General features: G+C 42.0%; 1 pseudogene; it reads right to left on the bottom strand.

Moving 5' to 3' along the window:
• Positions 1–505: 505 nt before the first annotated feature.
• On the bottom strand, positions 506–21,123 carry LOC138882338 (uncharacterized; annotated as a pseudogene).
• Positions 21,124–21,273: the final 150 nt, after the last annotated feature.

The following is a 21,273-nucleotide window of genomic DNA, read 5'->3' as shown; positions in this document are numbered from 1 at the left end:
TCCTGACACAACATGCCCCAATAATACCACTGACTCTAGCCAAAACTCACACTTGGAGAACTTAGCATATAGCTTCTGCTCTCGCAAAGTCTGAAGCACTACTCTCAGATGATGTTCGTGCTCCCCCAAGCTACGTGAGTATATCAAGATGTCGTCAATGAAGACGATAACAAACAAATCAATAATAGCCTGAATACCCTGTTCATCAAATCCATAAATGTCGCGGGGGTATTAGTCAAGCCAAAGGACATCACCAAAAACTTATAATGGTCATATCTAGTTTGGAATGCATTCTTCGGAACATCCGAGTCCCAAATCCTTAGCTGATAATACCCTGACCTCATGTCTATATTAGAGAACACCTAGCACCTAACAACTGGTCAAACAAATCATCGATACGAGGCAACAGATACTTGTTTTTGATGGTGAGTTTATTCAACTAGCGATAGTCAATGCATATCCGCATGGTCCCATCCTTCTTCTTCACAAATAACACTGGTGCTCCTCATGGCGATACACTGGGCCTAACAAACCCCTTTGCCAATAACTCCTCAAGCTGCTCTTTCAACTCCTTCAACTCCCTAGGAGCCATAAGGTACAGTGGAATAGATATAGGCTGGGTGCTTGGAGCCAAATCGATACAGAAATCAATATCACGATCTGGAGGCATGCCAGGAAGGTCACAAGGAAAAACATCAGCGAACTCCCGAACCTCTGGAACTAAATCAATCATCGGAAACTCTATGGTGGTGTCTCGGACATAAGCTAAATAAGCCAAACACCCCTTCTCGACCATATGCCGAGCCTTCAGGAAAGAAATAATCCGACTAGGTGTATCGACTGTGGAACCCTTCCACTCTAACTTCGGCAACCCTGGAATCACTAGTGAAATAGTCTTGGCATGGCAATCGAGGATGGCGTGATATGGAGATAACCAATCCATGCCTAGGATGACCTCAAAATCAATCATATCAAGCAACAAAGACCTGCTCTAGTCTCGAAACCACAAAATGTGACCACATAGGACCGGTAGATCCGATCCACAACCACAGAATCGCCCACAGGAGTGGAAACATGAATAGGAGTGCCCAAAGGCTCAGGAGAAATAACTAGGAAACAAGCAAACATGGATGATACATATAAATAAGTAGACCCTGGATCAAATAATACTGAAGCATCCCTACCACCGATGGAAATAATACCTATGATGACGACATCTGAGGCCAATGCATCTGGCTTGGCCGGAAGGGCATAGAATCTGGCAGGAGTGCCAGCTGGCTGGCCTCCACCTGACTGAGCAATAGCTGTCTGACCTCTCCCTGCCTGACCTCCACCTCTAGGATGACCTCTACCAGCCTGCCCTCCACCTCTAAGTGGTTGGGCAGCTGGTGCTGATATTATGGGCTACTGACCCTACTGCACTACCTTACCCCGAAGTCTGGGGCAGGTCCTCTTCATGTGACCCGGATCTCCACACTCATAGCATACTCTCGGTACCATGGCCTGCTGCCCTGAAGTCTGAGCCTGCTGCCCTAAATACCCACTGGAAGAGCCCTAGATGGCTGGTGGGCGATATGAACCCTCTGGCACGGCACTAAAGGGACCTTGATATCCAAAATACCCGCCAGAGGAACCCTGGACAACTGGTGGGTGGTAAGAACTCTTCGGCATCGCACTGAAATAAGGCCTCACTGGAGTACCTTGGGGAGGGGGTGGCGGCGCTAAATGTGGGGGCCTGCTAGGCTGACCCCTCCCAAAGTGACCTCTACCCCTAGCTGGGGCACCTCTAAACTCTCCCGAAAATCTAGCCCTCTTGTCTTGCTGCATCTGCTCTCTACCCCTCTGGCGATACCCCTCAATCCTGCGAGCAGTCTCAATCACTAGCTGATACTCAGTACCCATCTCCATCTCTCGGGCCATGCCTGATCGAATAGTAGGGTGCAACCCCGTAACAAATCTCCGCACTCTCTCTGCATCTGTGGGAAGTATCATGAGTGCATGGCAAGACAACTCGGAGAACCTCGCCTCATAATCGGTCACCGAGATCTGACCCTGCTCAAGATGCTCAAACTGATACCGCAGCTCTTCCCTCTCAGAGGGTGGAATGTACCGATCCAGGAATAAATGTGTGAACTGACCCCAAGTGAGGGAGGAGAACCCGCTGGTCTGCCAAGAACATAGGACTGCCACTATCTATGGGCCCTGCCCTCAAGCTGAAAAGTAGTGAAGTCAACTCCAAGCGACTCCAATATCCTCATATTGTGCAGTCTGTCCCTGCACTTGTCGATGAAGTCCTGGGCATCCTCATGTCACTCACCCCTGAAGATGGGAGGTGAAGCCTATTCCATCTATCTAATAACTTCTGCAGATCACCATCCGCAACTGGCCTAGGTGGGGGTGCCACTGTAGCAACTGGTTGAGCCCCATCCATGGGTAGTACACCTGGAGTCTGATACATTGCAGCTACATGTCCTAGAGCCTGGGCAGTAGGGGTCTGTGCTCCCCCTCCTGCATGTGAGGTAGCTAGGCCTGTTGGAAATAAACTAGCCTGAGTCATAGAATCCATGAACCGTAGCATATGACCTATGACCTCCTAAAATTCCGGTGCTGTCATGAAGTCTGCCGGGGTAGGCTCAGCCACGGGCACCTCACCCTGCTCTTCAGCAATAGGATCTCCCGCAGGATCCGCTGGTGGTGCTACTGGAATAACTCTGGGACACCCTCGTCCCCTACCACGGGCCAGAGCCCTCCCCCAGCCTCTAACTCAGCCTCTAGCAATAGGGGGAACAGCTCCTCCTGGGTCCGGAACATCAGTCGTGCGTGTCCTTACCATCTGTGAGAGAATAGAAGAAGGAATTTAGTATACCAACCACTACAAAATAGGAGATGAATAAAGAGTAGCCTTTCCTAATACCCTATAGCCTCTCGAAGATAAATACAGACGTTTCCGTACCGATCTACAAGACTCTATTAGGTTTGCCCATGACTCGTGAGACCTATGTGAACCTAGTGCTCTAATACCATGTTGTCACGACCCATTTCCATAGTAGGTCATGATGGCGCCCGACACCATTTTCAGCAAGCCGATGCGGAAGTATAATTTAGTTCTCATTTTACCTTTACCAAAACTAAGCACAACAGATTTCTCAGATTTAAAGTTGAGGTCAGAAATGATCAATACTATATCAAAGTAATAATACGACCCAAAAATAAATGTCTACTCGAGTGTGTGCCAAGACCTGGTGTCATAAGTTATGGGCAACTAGTAGAATATACAAAAGAATCGCACTATCCTACTGTCTGAATCAAGATAGACTGCAAAAGTAAATACATAATAAAGACTTCTTCAGGCTACTAAACGGCATGGAAGGGAAGCAACTCATCGTAGAAGTCTCGGGTCCGCTCAAGGATGCGCACCAAACTGGTAACCAGATCCACCTGCCTCAGATCCTGTACAATTAAGTACAGAAGTGTAGTATGAGTACATAAACAACATGTACCCAGTAAGTATCCCGTCTAATCTCGAAGAAGTAGAGACGAAAAGTCAACTCGATACTTACTACAGTCAAATAATATGAGAAGAAATTTTAATAAGCAGGAATAACACGAGGTATTAGTATTAATAAGCATGGAATGGCAATTCTTTTCCAAATATCATCGTGAGTGTCCATATATATATATATATATATATTATATTAAGCAGATATGAAGTCCAGTCCACAGAGAAAGTGCTAAGCAAATCATGCACAAATAACACCGAGGGACATACGACCCGATCCAACATAAAAATAAATTGTGTATTGCTGAGGGTTGAACGACTCGAATCATAGATGCATCTATTAACCCGCTCGCGAATCACACGTGTGACACGGTCAAACATAAATAAAATCATCACAAGCAGATGATAAGGTATATCTGAGGAGTAGTCATTCATAGGAAATTCCCAAATTCTCTTTTAAGGACGAAATAGAATAAGGTTCCCTCACTGGGTGCATTTACCTTAATCAAATAATTTATACAATTCTGAATTTAACATCAAGTTACAAGAATATCACATAGAGCATGCTTTTGGGCCCTAAACTACCCGAACTTAACATAATAGTCGCTATGCACGGGCTCTCGTCACCTAGTGCGCACATAGCCCCAGCATATAATGGCAATTAATTCAATTATTACACCTATGGGGACAATTCCCTCTTACAAGGTTAGAAAGGAGACTCACATCGCTCCAAAACGCACCTCCAAATGTCAAGAACAAGTCCAAGCCCTCAATTCGGAGCCGAATAATCCCAAACTAGTTAAATGAAGTAAGAACTAGTCAATATAGACTCACAAGATCGAATTCTAGCTATTTAAGCAATTTTTCAACCATTAACACAAGTTTCCTAAATTCCGACCCCGGGCTCACGTGCCCGGATTCCGAGATTTTTCGAAGGAAGTTATTCTCTACAACCTAAGGATCAATAATATATAATTTCTAATTAATTCCATAATAATTTTTGTGGTTAAATCTAAGTTTTATTAAAACCCTAGGTCTTCCTCTAACCCCTTGATTTTACGTAATTTCTAGTGTTTAATCTATCTAATACGCAAGTATTAAACTAAGGATGGGTGGAATAAACTTACCTCACAATGCTAAGTGAAAGTCTTCTCCCCAAAGCTCCCAAAATCGCCAATGGAAGAGTGAAAATGTGATAAAAATGACTTAGAACCCGTATTAAATGAACCTCACTGCCCAGCGATTTTCGCATTTGCGGTCCCGCATCAGCGAGAATGAGACCGCATCTGCGAAAAGGGGGAGGGAAGGTTGGGACCGCTTCTGCGGTCTGAAGCCCGCATCTGCGTAGCCGCTTCTACGGCTAGGGAGCCGCATCTGCGGTTCCTGGCCTGGCCTGCCCTGGGTTGCTTGTGCGATGCACGGACTGCTTTTGCGATCTCGCACCTGTGGTCCACCAACCGGAGGTGCGGTTATGACAGAAGCAGCAACCTTCAACCCTTTCTCAAATTTTCCACTTCACTCGAGCCTCGTCCGATTGACGCTCGGGGCTCCCGGGCCCTGCCCGAACATACCAACAAGTCTGAAATCATGAGATGGACCTACTCGAACCTTTGGAACACCCGGAATAACTCTAAATCTAGGAATCACCCCCTAAAACCAAATGAATCAAACTTATGAACTTTAAGTTCTTAATTTTCCTCTAACGGGCCAAAATGCCCTAAAACTACTCGGATTGACACCAAATTTTACGGTCAAGTCTTAAATGATATTTCGTACCTGTACCTGGCTTTGGAACCAATATACGAGCCCGATACCCATGAAATCCATCATTACTTAGTTTCTTTAAATCCTTAAAACTTCAAATTAACAATTTCTAATAAAAATTCATTACTCGGGCTAGGGACCTCATAATTCGATTCCGGGCATACGCCCAGGTCCCATATTTTCCCACGGACCTTCCGGGACCGTCAAATCACGATTTCGGATCCGTTTTCTCAAAATATTGACCAAAGTCAAACTTAGTCTTTTAAGAAAATTCTAAGAACTCAAATGGGCATATATCACTCAAAATTCCTCCAAACCCCGAACTAACCGTCCCCACAAGTCGTAAATTAGCTGAAGTAAGTGTGAGAAGTTTTATTTAGGGGAACAAGGTCCGAAAAGGTAAAAAGACCAGTCAGGTCGTTACAAATAGCTTAGCCGTTTGAATTCAAAATCTGCCAAGAAGAAAAAATCCTTTTCTATTATGCATTAAGCATAAAATTTGTACAAACTAACATAAGAAAACAATAGTTAATACCAAACTATAAAAGTAAAAACTCACAAAATCAGCAAATTTCATTAAATATGCAAAGAAATACAAATAAACTCGTATGTAAATTAAAATCTTCAGTTATTTATGTATTCAATCACATATGCAGATTTCTTATATAAAATCATAAAGGAAAATAGATTTTCAATGATAAATTTGTATTGCCTAACACCAATTCAAATTGTAAATAAAACCATAATAAATCTCTATATATCTAGATCCTAACAAAATCATAATTAATGTGGATTAAATATACGCATAAGTTAAAGAAAATACAAAACAACTTGAATACCCACATTACATGGTAATGAAAAAGTTTAATAGCACTTAAAAATGTATCCATCTTTTTATCCTGAATAAGTAATTCAAGGGGCTGTCTAATTTATCACGATATGGAACGTGCCATATCTATCAACTCCAACTCATTTCGATACTCGATATTTCACTAATATAGTTAATGGTTGCAACCATATTTTATAGTTTCTAATTGATTGTAGGTTTGTTTATAATGAATTGTACATAAGGTATTTTGTAGTAGTCATATGATTAATATATTAAAAACTATAAGCAGCAAAACCCTAATTAAAAGAGATTCTTAATAGTATTACTTTATAAAGATTAGTGCCGACTCTAATATGCAATATATAAAAAACAATCATTAAGTAAATACACAATTTTGGAGGTTTTGCAAAAGGAAACAAAATATTTAATACTAATTTTTTAGATAAATGAGCGACATCTCTAATATGAAATTCATTATAAAAAATCAATTATTAAGTAAATACACAAATCAAGAGAATGTTCAAAAGGAAAAAGTATTAATTTTATTTCCTTATATAATCAGTCATAGTTCTAATATACCATTCATAAAAAGTATTCAATTATTAATCAGGGAAAAATTCTAGAGAATGTTTCTTCAAAAGGAAAAGATATTTAGTAATATTTTCTTATATTAATCGATGACAGCACTTTATGCAGTATATAAATTTTATTTTAATTATTAATTAGATTAGATAAACAATTCTGGAGAATGTTCAAAAGGAAAAGGTATTTAATATTATTTCTTTACATAACTCGGTGACAGCTCCAGCAATTCTTTAACAAAAATATAAATTAGTAATTAGATACAAAATTCTAGAGAATGTTCCTTCAAAAGGAAAAGATATTTAGTACTATTTAGTTATACAATTCGGTGACACTTTATGCAATTCAAAAAATCTAATTATTAATTTGATACAAAATAATATCAATTAATAACTTTTATTAATGTTATACAAATAGAATCAAACAAATTAAAGAATTATTATTTCATCTTAAAATTAATGTGTAAGATACAAAATTAAATTTAATTGATTCTTTCTCAAAAAAGGATACCTACCATAACTGAATTATACACAATATTTAATTAAACATACCTACAGTAATGTATATTGTATCCAAATAAGATCAGATACAAAACTTATTTGGTTATACACAAAACATTCTCTAGATACAAAATTATAAAGAATCTAAAAACAAAAAATGAAAAGATATTTAGTACTATTTAGTTATACAATTCGGTGACACTTTATGCAATTCAAAAAATCCAATTATTAATTAGATACAAAAAAAATATCAATTAATAACTTTTATTAATGTTATACAAATAGAATCCAACAATTTAAAGCTGAGATTAGCGGTGGATTTCCATTAATTATAAAGCTTGATCAATTAGCGGTGGATTTCCATTAGTTATAAATTTGTATATATAAATATAGATATATAGATCAGATTTGTCTCATATCTATTTAGATTATGTATAAAATTTATTAAAATACTTTCATTAATTATGTTTCCATTTATAGTTTCTAATTATTAATGTTGTCTTAAAATTCCCAAGTGGATTCTTTTTAGCTTGCCACTTGGCTTAACCACATGCTTCACTACTCTCCTTTAATATAATACTAGTATTAGTACCCGCGCGATGCGCGGACACAAATCATGTCGGATTGTGATTTGGATTATTTGAATTATGTATAAATAATTTTAAAATATAAACCTTCCAGATAAAATTTATAGATAATCACTAGATATTAATTAAGAAGGAAGACATGAAACCATTTCACAAATCTCATAATAGATAATCTGTTTTCTTCTTCTATATTTATATAATCCAATAGGTTAATTTTAGTACTTGAATTTCATTTCATTATCAATATTAAAAATTACTAACTATGTCATGTGGTGATTTGTTTCGTTTAAATATCTTAAATTATATTATTTTAATAAAATTCTCAGTATTAGTTTTTTTTTGTTTAAATCTTAAATAAGTCTTCTTCTTTTAAATTTTACACAATTTTTTTGTTCTTTGCTTATAATTATTAAATTATTTATTATTTAATATTATTATACTTTCATATGAGTTTTTCGGTTTACTAATTGACTTAATATTTTGCTTATTATCCTTTTAATAATTATCGATAAATACTATTTTTTAATTCTTGAAATTTAATATATTTTACGCTTTTATTCTCTTACTCGAAACTATTTTACTATTTAAATCTATAAATAATATTTTGGAATATTATTTAATTATTTAATTTATTTTATTTTAAATTAATTTAATATATTCTCACTTGTTTTAAAATGAAATTCTGTGTCCGAGGGGTCGGGTGAGTTTTGGATAGGCCACGGGTGCATTTTGAACTTTGAAAAATAGCTGGTGTGTTTCTGATCTGCGCGAAGCCAGTCTCGCAAATGCGATCCATGCACCGCAAATGCGAGAGTTGACCTGGGCACCCATCTTCCCAAATGTGAAGTAGCCATCGCAAATGCGATGCCCGCCTAAATCCTCTATGATCGCAAATGCGATATCTTCTTCGCAAATGCGACAATTGTTTCGCAAATGCGAAAGTGTCACGAACCGGAATTCCCACCCTCGGGAGTCGTGATGGTGCCTACTCGTAGAAACTAGGCAAGCCACGAACTTAGAAATTTTTAACTATTAATCCTTTTTACAACTTATATTGACAAGTGATAAACATCTAAATGACAACGGAATATGAGATTTAAACGGAAGCCTTAAATAAATATAAAACCAAAATGTTTCGAAAGTCAACACATGCCTCTACCCAGAAACTGGTGTCACAATATCTGCGGACTATAAGAGTACTACATACAACAGTTTGAAAGAAAAATAACACTATTTGTCTAGGATACATGAGATAACAAGACATAATAAAAGATAGAGGAGACGCCGGGCCTGCGGACGCCTGCAAGGCTATTTCGGTGTCTCGGTGGATTGAAGGCTGGCTCCCCTAATGCTGCTGACCAAGTGTCGCTCCTGTATCTGCACATTAGTGCAGAATGTAGCATCAACACAATCGACCCCATGTGCTGGCAAGTGTTTGGCCTAACCCTGGCGAGGTAGTGACGAGGCTAGGACCAGACTCCAGATAAACCTGTGCAGTTATATAATATACAGCAGAAATATAAACAGGTAATAACAGTTTAAAAGGGTGGGGGAAACATATCAGTTCTATCAGAAACTTAATAAAGTATGAAAGAACACTCGATGTCTACAATCAATACAATGACAATACTGTTGCGGCGTGCAACCCGATCCCTTATCATTTAACATTGTTGCGGCATGCAACTCGATCCATATATATAACTGTTGCAGCGTGCAACCCGATCCAATATAATATCTGTTGCGGCGTGCAACTCAATCCAATATAATATCTGTTTCGGCGTGCAACCCGATACAATATAATTTCTGTTGCGGCGTGCAACCCGATCCACATATATAACTGTTGCGGCGTGCAACCCGATCCAATATAATATTTGTTGCAGCGTGCAGCCCGTTCCAAATATACAGTCAACAATAATCGTAATTAACCATCCCAGCAAGGGATCAACAATAGTTTCAACATCTATCCTGGTAAGAGAACTCAACAGTACAAGTATATACGTCCCAGCAAGGGAGAAACAACCATAATCAAACTTGTTCCAACATCTAATTAGCTCAACTATAACTCAACTAGTTTTAACACCTAACTACCTCAGCTATAACTAAACTTGTTACAACACCTAACTACCCAGCTATAACCAAACTTGTTACAACACCTAACACGAAGAATCATCAACCTAAGCGTCCGTAATATCAATTAAGAACACAATGCAAGGGAACCTCAACTCAACAATAGCCCGACAAGGGGGCAACATAATGATCTCTTCTCCTTCTCACTTTTACTTCACAATTCACTTCACAACTCGAGCCAATGCTCTAGAGTTTCGATTATCACTTATACTTTCACAGTTCGTTATACAACTGGAGCCAACGCTCCTCAATGTTCATAGGTCACAATTCTTTTCACAACTTTACACAACAAATAGAAATCTTTACCAAAGCATGAATAATACAACGAAATCATGAAAATCACAATATAAGACTCACGGTCATGCTTGACACCAAAGCATAGATACTCGTCACCATGCCTATACGTCGTACTCAACGAGGAAAAAATAGCAAATAGGACACAACTCCTAATCCCTCAAGCTAAGGTTAGACCAAACACTTACCTCGATGTCACGAACGCAATTCAAGCCTCAACTATTGCTTTACCTCTTGATTCCACCACCAACTTGCTCGTATCTAGACACAAGTTACTTAATTATATTAATAAACGCTAAATGAATCAATTTGAATGCATGAAAATGAGTTTTCCAAAGTTCCACCCAAAAAGTTAAAAATCGCCCCGGGCCCATGTGGTCAAAACCCGAGGTTCGAACCAAAACCCGATTACCCATTCCCCCACGAGCTCAAATATGTAATTTGTTTTGAAATCAGACCTCAAATAGAGGTCCAAATCCCCAATTTTTGAAAAACCTAGGTTCTACCCAAAACACCCAATTTCCTCCATGAAAATCGTTGATTTAAAGTTGAAGTCATGTTAAAAGATGTTAATGATTGAAGAAAACTAGTTAAAAATGACTTACAATTGCTTTGGAGAAGAAAAATTGTTGGAAAAATCGCCTCTTATGTTTTAGGGTTTTGAAAAGTGGAAAATAACTGAAAAGTCTATTTAATATACTCCTCTCAGACCCTCTCCATGGACCGCATAAAAAGGACTACGACCACGGAGCTCCACCGCAGACCGCAAGAAATCGAGCGTGACCGCGAAGGCTTGGCCTTGCTCACCGCAGACCGCACATATCCCACGGCGGTCGCAGAGTCACCACCGCGGCCGCGAAGCTTCCACCGCGGACCGCGAGACCTGGCTTCAGAGACCTGCAACTTCTCTGAATCTGCAACTTTTTCCTAAGTGTAAAAATATTCTAAAACTCACCCGAGCCCTCGGGGATCCAACCCAAATGTCATACTAACTCAAAAATATCATATGAACTTACTCGTGTAATCAAATCATCAAAAAAACCTCATGAACATCAAATTAAATCTCGAGATCAATGAAATTTTCTCAAAACTTCTTTAAACATAAATTTTGCAATTTAAGTCCAAATCACATCATGTGACATCTGTTTTTCACCAAATTCCACAAAAATATCTTAAATCATATATAAGACCTGTACCGGGCGTCAGAACCAAAATACGGGCCCGATACCATCATGTTCTGGTCAAATTTCATTTCAAAATTCTTTAAACAATTCCAGAAAATAATTTCCTTTAAAAATTCATTTCTCGAGCTTGGGATCTCGGAATTCGATTCCGAGCATACGCCCGAGTCCCATATTTTCCTACGGACCCTTCGGGACCGTCAAATTACGGGTCCGGATCCGTTTACCCAAAATGTTGACCGGAGTCAAATTAGCTCATTTTAAAATCAAAACTTATCGTTTTTCATAGGTTATCATATTTAAGCTTTCCGGCTATGCATCTGGACTGCGCATGCAAATTGAGGTGGCTCTAAATGAGGTTTTCAAGGCTTGAGAACATGCAAATTTCGTTTTAAAACAAGTGATGACCTTTTGGGTCGTCACATTCTCCACCTCTAAAACAACGTTCGTCCTCGAACGGATAGAAGAAGGAAGTACCTGAGTCGGGGAAAAGATGGATAACGGCTCCGCATATCGGACTCAGACTCCCAGGTCGATGCCTCAGGAGTCTGACCCCTCCACTGGACACGAACAGAAGGAAAACTCTTCGACCGCAACTGACGAAGCTGCCGGTCTAGAATAGCTACCGGCTCCTCCTCTTAAGACAAGTCCTTGTCCAACTGGACAGTGCTGAAATCTAACACATGGGATGGATTGCCGTGATATTTCCGAAGCATGGACACATGAAATACTAGATGCACGACTGATAAGCTCTGTGGCAATGCAAGTCTATAAGCCACCCCCACTCGATCCAGAATCTCAAACGGGACAATGAATCTAGGGCTAAGCTTGCCCTTCTTCCCAAATCTCATCACGCCCTTCATAGGCGACACTCGGAGCAATACCCGCTCACCGATCATAAAAGCCACATCTCGAACCTTGCGGTCCGCATAGCTCTTTTGCCTGGACTGAGCTGTATGAAGCCTATCCTGAATAATCCTGACCTTATCCAACGCCTCCTGAACCAGATCTGTTCCCAACAACCAAGCCTCTCCCGGCTCAAACCATCTAACCGGAGACTGACACCGCCTAACATATAAAGCCTCGTAAGAAGCCATCTGGATACTCGACTGGTAGCTGTTGTTGTAGGCAAACTCTGCTAAAGGCAAAAACTGATCCCATGAACCTCCGAAGTCAATAGCACAAGCCCGGAGCATATCCTCCAATATCTGAATAGTCCGCTCAGACTGCCCGTCCGTCTGAGGATGAAATGCTCTGCTCAACTCAACTTGCGTACCCAACTCTCGCTGAACTACTCTCCATAAACGCGAGGTGAACTGCGTACCTTGGTCCGAAATGATAGATACAGGCACACCATGAAGGCGAACAATCTCCCGGATATAGATCTCAGCTAACCTCTCGGATGAATAGGAGACTGCCACATGAATAAAATGCGCTGATTTGGTCAGCCTATCAACAATGACCCAAACTATGTCGAACTTCTTCCTAGTCAGCGGAAGTCCAGTAATGAAGTCCATAGTGATCCGCTCCCACTTCCACTCGGGAAGCTCGATCCTCTGAAATAAACCACCAAGCCTCTGATGCTCGTACTTAACTTGCTGACAATTCAAACACCGGGCCACATATGCTACGATATACTTCTTCATTCTACGCCACCAATAATGCTGCCACAAATCCTGATACATCTTCGCGGCACCCGGATGGATAGAGTACCGGGAACTATAGGCCTCCTCTAAAATCAACTCTCGAAGCCCATCCACATTAGGCACACAAACTCGACCCTGCAATCTTAGAACTCCATCATCACCTAAGGTAACCTGCTTGGCACCTCCGCGCTGCACCGTGTCTCTAAGGACACACTAATAGGGATCATCAAACTGCCGATCACGGATACGCTCCAATAACGAAGAATGAGCGATCGTGCAGGCCAATACATGATTAGGCTCAGAAATATCCAACCTCACAAATTGATTGGCCAAGGCCTGAACATCCAAAGCAAGCGGCCTCTCACCGACTGGAATATAATAAAGACTGCCCATACTGGCTGACATCCTACTCAAAGCATCGGCCACCACGTTGGCCTTTACCGGGTGATATAAGATAGTGATATCATAATCCTTCAACAACTCCAACCACCTCCTCTGTCTCAAATTCAATTCCTTTTGCTTGAACAAATACTGAAGACTCTTGTGATCAGTGAACACCTCATATGCCACGCCATACAGATAATGCCTCCAAATCTTTAATGCGTGAACAATGGCTACCAACTCTAAATCATGCACTGGATAGTTCTTCTCATGAATCTTCAACTGCCTCGAAGCATAGGCAATAACCTTGCCCCCCTGCATCAACACTGCACCAAGCCCAATGCGAGATGCATCACAATAAATGGTGTAAGGCCCTGAACCTGTGGGCAGAACTAACACCGGTGCCGTAGTTAGAGCTGTCTTAAGCCTTTGAAAGCCGCCTCACACTCGTCTGACCCTCTGAACTGGGCACCCTTCTAAGTCAACCTGGTCATTGGGGCTGCAATAGATGAAAACCCCTCTACGAACCGACGATAGTAGCCTGCCAATCCCAAGAAACTCCGAATCTCTGTAGCTAAGGCTGGTCTAGGCTAGTTCTTGACTACCTCAATCTTCATCGAATCAACCTGAATACCCTCTTCGGACACAATATGACACAGAAATGCAACCAAACTCAACCATAACTCACACTTTGAAAACTTAGCATATAATTGACTATCCTTCAGAGTCTGAAGAACCACTCTGAGTTGCTGCTCGTGCTCCTCCTGGCTGCGAGAATATATCAAAATATCATCAATGAAGATGATCACGAACGAATCCAAATAAGGCCTAAACACTCGGTTCATCAAATCCATAAAAGTTGCTGGGGCATTTGTCAACCCGAATGACATAACCAAGAACTCATAATGCCCGTACCGAGTACGAAATGCCATCTTAGGGATATCGGATTCCCTAATCCTCAACTGATGGTAGCCAGATATCAAGTCAATCTTTGAAAATACCTTGGCACCCTGAAGCTGATCGAACAAGTCATCAATCCTCGGCAGTGGATACTTATTCTTGATGGTCACCTTGTTCAACTGCCGATAATCAATGCACATTCTCATCGAACCATCCTTTTTCTTGACAAACAACAACGGCGCACCCCAAGGCGAAACGATGGGCCTAATGAAACCCTTTTCAAGCAAGTCTTGTAACTGCTCCTTCAACCCTTTCAACTCTGGCGGGGCCATACTATATGGCGGAATAGGAATGGGCTGAGTGCCCGGAACCAAATCGATGTAGAAATCAACATCCCTGTCGGGTGGCATACCCGGTAGGTCTAAAAGGAAAACATCAGGAAACTCATGAACCACGGGCATCGAATCAATAGAGGGAACCTCAACAATGGAATCGCGAACATAAGCCAAATAAGCCAAACAACCCTTCTCGACCATACGTCGAGCCTTCACGTACGAAATAACACTGCGGGTAGAATGACCAGGAGTCCCTCTCCACTCTAATCGGGGCAAATCCGGTAAGGCTAAGGTCACAGTCTTGGCGTGACAATCCAAGATGGCGTGGTACGGGGATAACCAGTCCATCCCCAATATAACATTGAAGTCGACCATGTCTAATAGCAACAAATCAACACGGGTCTCAAGACCCCCAATCACCACAACACAAGAACGATGGACTCGATCGACCATGATAGAATCACCCACCGGTGTAGACACATAAATAGGAATACTCAGTGGATCACTAGGGATGACCAAGTACAGTGCAAAATAAGAGGACACATACAAATACGTAGACCCTGGATCAAATAGAACTGAAGCATCTCTATCACAAACCATAATAGTACCTATAATAACTACATATGAAGCCTCAGCCTCGGGCCTAGCTGGAAGGGCATAGCATCGGGGCTAGGCCCCACCACCCTGAACTACCTCTCTGGGACGGCCTACTGTTGGCTGGCCTCCACCTCTGGCGGCCTGAGCTTTACCTCCAGGACCTCTACCTCCACCTCTAGCACCTCTACCCCCACCTCTAACTGGCTGGGCGGGCTGTGGAACACCTGGTGCCTGTACCATCTCACGAGAACCTTGATGCTGAGAGCTACCCGGTGCTCGAGGGAAAAACCTAGCAATGTGACCCAGATCACCACAAGTGTAACAAGCCCTCGACTGCTGAAACTGATGGCCCTGTCGACCTGAATGACCACCTCGGAAACTCTGAAGCGGCAGTGCACTGATGGGAGCTGGTGGCGCACTATAAGGCCGCTGATCAGAATAATGCGTCTGAGAACCACGACCACCTGAAGTACCATGTGAGACCTGGAGAGCTGACTGAAAGGGCCTAGGAGGATGGCCTCTACCATATGAATCTCTACCTCCAGACGAGGTACCACTGAATCTGCCTGAATGACGGGGCCTCTTATCCGACCCATGACCACCTCCTTGTGATAGAACCATCTCAACTCTGCAGGCCACATTGGCCGCCTCCTAGAAAGTGATCTCACTCTCGGCCTCCTTGGCCATCTGAAGACGAATTGGCTGAATAAGACTGTCAATAAACCTCCGCACCCTCTCTCTCTCTTGGTGGGGAGTATAACAAGAGCATGGCGAGCTAGATCAATGAACCTGGTCTCATACTGAGTGACCGTCATGGAACCCTGCTGGAGGCGCTCGAACTGCCTCCGAAAATCCTCTCTCTGAGTAACGGGGAGAAACTTCTCCAGAAACAACTCTGAAAACTGCTCCCAAGTCAAAAATGGCGAACCGGCTGGTCTAGCTAAGCAATAATCCCTCCACCAAGTCTTGGCAGATCCAGACAATCGGAAGGTAGCAAAATCAACTCCATTGGTCTCAACGATCCCCATGTTCCGAAGAACCTCGTGACAACTATCCAAATAATCCTGGGGATCCTTAGTAGATGCACCGCTGAATGTAGAAGTGAAGAGCTTGGTGAACCTATCCAGCCTCCACAAAGCATCGGCGGACATAACCACTCCATCGCCGGTCTGAGCTATTACACCCGGCTGAACTGCCACAACTGGTTGAACCGCTGGAACCTGAACCTGGGGAGCTACCTACTCCGGAGTACGCGTAGCAGGAGTCTGAGCCCCTCATCCAGCCTGAGAAGTGGCTGGTGCTACTGGAAGCAAACCCGCTCGAGTGACACTCTCCATGAGGCCCACCAATCGGACCAGAGCGTCCTGAAGAACTGGGGTGGTAATGAACCCCTCTAGGACCTGAGCTGGGCCCACGGCACTACTGGGGCCGGAACCTCCTCCTCAAAATCAACCTGAGGCTCCGCCACTGGTGCTGCTGCTCAGGGCTGAGCTCTGCCTCTACCTCAGCCTCTAGCACGGCCTTGGCCTTACTCTCTGCCCCTGATAGGAGCTGCTGTATGGGGCTCGGGCTGCTGAGCGGTAGATGAGGAAGCGCATGTTCTCGCCATCTATGAAGAACAGAGTAGAAGTTCAATTAGCATTTGAGGAACAAATCCGCACGACAAGAAAGAACAAATGTGAGATTTTCTTAACTCTGCAGCCTCTGGGGGATAAATACAGACGTCTCCGTACCGATCCCTCAGACTCTACTGAGCTTGTTCGTGAGTTGTGAGACCTATGCAACCTAGAACTCTAATGCCAACTTGTCACGACCCAGATTTCCCACCCTCAGGAGTCGTGATGGTGCCTACTGATGGGAGCTAGGCAAGCCAACCCTTAACGACCTTTTTCATTAACCAATTTAATTCTTTTAACCATTATCAGTTATATCATGAAGAACAACGGAATTAAATAAATATGCGAAAGACGTAAATTTAAGAAACTGAACAATAATGCGGAAATCAACATATGCCTCTACCCAAGAACTGGTGTCACATTACTCACGAACTTCTAAGAATACTAAATACAACCGTGTGAAAGAAAAATATAATCTATTTGTCTCAGAAACATGAGATAACAGACTGAAATAAAAGATAGAGGAGACGCCGGGCCTACGGACGCCTGCAAGGCTACCTCGGTGTCTCACTGGACTGAAGGCTGGCTCCCGCGCTACTGCTGCTGTCCAAGACCTGGATCTGTGCAAAGAGCACAGAGTGTGGTATTAGCACAACCGACCCCATGTGCTGGTAAGTGTCCAGCCTAACCTCGGCGAAGTAGTGACAAGGTTAGGACCAGACTCCAAATAAACTTGTGCAGTTCATATACATATGTATACAACAGAAAAGAGATACAGAAATAACCAGTCAATGTGGGAGGGGGAAACATGCTATGGGGAGATAACCTTTTCAAATAGAAATCCTCAATAACAGAAAGAAGCAGCAACGCTAGAATATCAACAAGAATCAAAAGTCAACCATTTGCACGGCATCACACTTCGTGATTTTACTCTCATCTTCACCAAAACAATACACGACATCACACTTCGTGCTTTACACTCTTCCTCACCTAAACAACAATCACAAGGCAAATAAGGTAAGGGAATCTATATCCTCGAAGTAAATCAAATAACAACAAGTAATGAAAGAAACAACATAACTCGGATATCAACAAAGAATCAGAAATCAACAAATGCACGACATCACCCTTCGTGCTTTTACTATCGTCCTCACTAAAACAATCATATAATAAAAATATGCACGGCATCACCCTTTGTGCTTTTACTCTCTTTCCTCACCATATAATCAATAAAATCGGCACGGAATGGTACATCGTGCGGCATGACATCACCCTTCGTGCTTTACACTCTTTCCTCACAATAGCAAATAATGCACGACATCACCCTTTGTGCTTTAACAGGGCAAGGGAGTAGACAAATAATGGTAGAAATCCCGGCAAGTGAATACAATTAAATAGCTAAATCCCGGCAAGGGAACAATATCAATATTCTCAGCATCCCGGCAAGGGAGATAATCAACAAAGCAACAAACATCCCGGCAAGGGAGCAATTTAATAAATCTTTCTCTTTCTTTCACTTTCACTTATTATCTCACTTTACCACTTGAGCCAACGCTCTATAGGGGCTCAATCATCTCGTATACTTTCACAATTCGTATTATAACTTGAGCTAATGCCCCACGAAGTTCAGGGATCATAATTTCTTTCACATGCTTGTAACAATATATAGAAAATCATCATTAAGGCATGGAAGATACAACAAAATCAGAATATCCGCAATATAAAGACTCACGGTCATGCTAGACACCAACGTATAGAACTCGTCACCATGCCTATATGTCGTACTCGACAATTAGCACGTAGCAAATAAAACTCAACTCCTAATCCCTCAAGCTAAGGTTAGACCAAACACTTACCTCGAAGCTTTGAACACCACTCAAACCTCAATTATAGCTTTACCCTTTGAATCCACCACCAATCCGCTCGAATCTAGACAAAAGTTACTTAATTACATCAATAAGTGCTAAATGAATCAACCCCAATGAATGAAAATGAGTTTTCCCAAAGTTTTACTCAAAAGTCAAAATCACCCCCAGGCTCACATGGTCGAAACCTGAGGTTCGGATCAAAACTCGTTTATCCATTCCCTCATGAATCCAAATGTACAATTTATTTAGAAATCGGACCCCAAATTAAGGTCCAAATCCCCAATTTTAGAAAGAAAGAAAAAACCTAGGTTCTACCCAAAACACTCATTTTCCCCCATGAAAATCTTTGATTTTAAGTTGAAATCATGTTAAAGATGTTAAGGAGTGAAGAAAATGAGTTAGAAATCACTTACCAATCATTTTGGAGAAGAAAAGTTGTTTAGAAAACCGCCTCTTATGTTTTGGGTTTTGAAAAGTGTAAAAATAACTGAAATTCACGTGGATTTATACCCCTCCGAAGCCCCCACCGCCGACTGCGCTAAGCCGACCGCGACCGCGCTGGCCCCTCCTGAAGACCTGTGGATCTTTGCCCCGCGCGGACCGTGCAAAGCTGACCGCGTCCACACAGTACCCACCGCGGACCTCGCAAAGGCGACCGCAGCTGCACGCGATTCCTTGCGGGACGTTCTAAAGGGTTCAGAGGCCTGCAATATTTTCCTGAACCTGCAACATCTGGTCTTTTAAGTCTAAATCATCCCGGAACCTACTTGGAACTCACCCGAGCCCTCGAAGCTCTAACACAAGTATGCACACTACCTCAAAAACACTCTACGAACATATTCGTGTGATCAAATCTTCAATATAACATCATGAACATCGAATCAAGCCTCAAGATCAATGAATTCTTCTCATATTTCCTTTTAAACATCAATTTCCCAATTAGGGTCCGGATCACGTCAAACAACGTTCGTTTTTAACCAAACTTTACAAGAGTGATTCAAAACATATATAAGACTTGTACTGGGCGCCGAAACCAAAATACGAGCCCGATACCATAGTCTTCTAATCAAATTTCATTTCCAATTTTCCTTAATCATTTCAAGAAAAACAATTTCACTCAAAAATTCATTTCTCGGGCTTGGGACCTCGGAATCCGATTCCGGGCATACGCCTAAGTCCCATATTTTCCTACGGATCCTTCGAGACCGTCAAATCACGGGTCCTGGTCTATTTACCCAAAATGTTGACTGAAGTCAAATTTATTCATTTTAATATCAAAACTTAGCATTTTTCACAAAATTTCATATTTAATCTTTCTAGCTACGTGCCTGGACTGCGCATGCAAATCGGGGCAACCTTAAATGAGGTTTTCAAGGCCTCGGAAGCACGGGATTCAATTAGTAATAGGTGGTGACCCCTTTGGGTCGTCACATGGTTTTAGGGGGTGATTCCTAGATTTAGCGTTGTTCCGGGTGTTCCAAAGGTTCGAGTAGGTCCGTCTCATGATTTTAGACTTGTCGATATATTGAGACGGGGCCCGGGAGCCCCGAGCGTCAATCGGACGAGGCTCGAGCGAAGTGAAAAATTTGAGAAAGGGTTTAAGGTTGTTGCTTCTGTCATAACTGCACCTGCGTTTGGTGGACCGCAGGTGCGAGACCGCAGAAACGGTCCGTGCATCGCAGAAGCGACCCAGGTAAGGCTAGGCCAGGAATCGCAGATGCGGCTCCCTAGCCGCAGAAGCGGCTCCGCAAATGCGGGCTTCAGACCCCAGAAGTGGTCCTAGCCTTCCCTCCCCCTTTTCACAGATGCGGTCCCGCATCTGCGGAAATCGCTGGGCAGTGAGGTTCATTTAATACGGGCTCTAAGTTATTTTTATCATATTTTCACTCTTCCATTGGCAATTTTGGGAGCTTTGGGGAGAAGACTTTCACTTAACATTGTGAGGTAAGTTTATTCCACCCATCCTTAGTTTAATACTTGCGTATTAGGTAGATTAAACACTAGAAATTACGTAAAATCAAGGGGTTAGAGCAAGACCTAGAGTTTTAATAAAACTTAGATTTAACCATGAAAATTGTTATGGAATTAATTAGAAATCATATATTATTGATCCTTAGGTTGTAGAGAATAACTTCCTTCAAAAAATCTCGGAATCTGAGCACGTGGGCTCGGGGTCGGAATTTAGGAAACTTGTGTTAATGGTTGGAAAATTGCTTAAATATCTAGAATTCGATCTTGTGAGTCTATATTGACTAGTTCTTACTTCATTTAACTAGTTTGGGATTGTTCGGCTCCGAATTGAGGACTTGGACTTGTTCTTGACATTTGGAAGTCCGCTTTGGAGCGAGATGAGTCTCCTTTCTAACCTTGTAAGAGGGAATTGTCCCCATAGGTGTAATAATTGAATTAATTGCCATTATGTGCGGGGGCTACGTGCGCACTAGGTGACGAGAGTCCGTGCATAGCGACTATTATGTTAAGTTCAGGTAGTCTAGGGCCCAAAAGCATGCTCTACATGATATTCTTGTAACTTGATGTTAAATTCGGAATTGTATAAATTATTTGAT

The sequence above is a fragment of the Nicotiana sylvestris genome, chromosome 2 (assembly GCF_000393655.2).
Source record: "Nicotiana sylvestris chromosome 2, ASM39365v2, whole genome shotgun sequence".
Classification (NCBI taxonomy): domain Eukaryota; kingdom Viridiplantae; phylum Streptophyta; class Magnoliopsida; order Solanales; family Solanaceae; genus Nicotiana; species Nicotiana sylvestris.
Note: the sequence above shows the minus strand (reverse complement) of the source record. Positions and strands in the feature narration are given on the sequence as shown.